The sequence below is a fragment of the Austrofundulus limnaeus genome, unplaced genomic scaffold (assembly GCF_001266775.1).
Source record: "Austrofundulus limnaeus strain Quisiro unplaced genomic scaffold, Austrofundulus_limnaeus-1.0 Scaffold1430, whole genome shotgun sequence".
Lineage (NCBI taxonomy): Eukaryota > Metazoa > Chordata > Actinopteri > Cyprinodontiformes > Rivulidae > Austrofundulus > Austrofundulus limnaeus.
In genome coordinates this window covers 24,538-25,636 of record NW_013953832.1, presented here as the reverse complement: position 1 = coordinate 25,636, position 1,099 = coordinate 24,538, and positions in this window count along the sequence as shown.

The following is a 1,099-nucleotide window of genomic DNA, read 5'->3' as shown; positions in this document are numbered from 1 at the left end:
ACTTTTTCTTTACAAGGTGGGTCATCTAACTGAGCATGTACAGTGTGAGGGTCATCACTCTGTTTCTGTTTGGAGAAAAATGATGTGTTGCAACTGTCCCTTGTTGCTACTGTCCCCGGTCTCCACTACTTTCTCTTGTCTGCATTGACTGGTAAGACTGAACTTTCCTTTTATATTTTCTTTCTTTGACTAACTAAATGAGTGTTGGTCTTTGAATCCATGCCTGTGATCCTCAGTTTGCAGCACAGTGAAATGTTGTAAAGACGTACACTTCAGATTGCTTAAAGTGAGACTGATAAAAGACTTTTAAGTCCTGCTTTCTGCCAAGATTTCTTTTACACTTAAGTTCATTCTAAACATCATTCGTAAGCTGGAAAAACATGGGCTCTAGTTTTCATGTTTAAGTTACAGGTCTAGGTACGATGCACAGTCTAAACATGCAGGAACAATGTGGGATTAGCATATCCTGCTTATTTTACATTTTCCTGCTCAAACACACCTGATTCAGTGACTGATTCACCTCTTTATGTTCTGTAACTGTTTATCACTCGTTCAAACCACGCAGCATTATACAACATTAAGAGAAATTATTTTTGTTTTTCATGTATTTATATTGCTTCTCGTTGGGCTTATGAATAATGACAATGACTTTTTAAAGTTTGAAATATTTATTTCTGAATAAAAACAAAAAATTCTGAAATAAACGTGGAATATATATATTTATATAAAACAGGCATAAGTGATACTTTGAAATACATTTTCTAAAAATAAAATGAAATAAAAAACAAAGAATTATAGTTAACAGCCTGACTTTAAAGTTGCATTAATTCATAATCTATGTGGAATGTAAATATACAGTGCAAAGACAAATGATTCATTGTACAAAATAAACCCTAATATCCAACTCTGTTGGCTTTTACTTCATATAATCACCTAAAGGTCAACAAGTTAAACAAATATTTGTTGGCATTAAAAGTTTTCTCAGTTCCCTTCTCTTATWTTAATCACAGGTGGTCCTGATTGTATGWGGTGCTGTTTGTAAAGTTACACAGTCAAAAATTACCACCAACATCTTTGTTTTATTTAGACTTTTATAAGA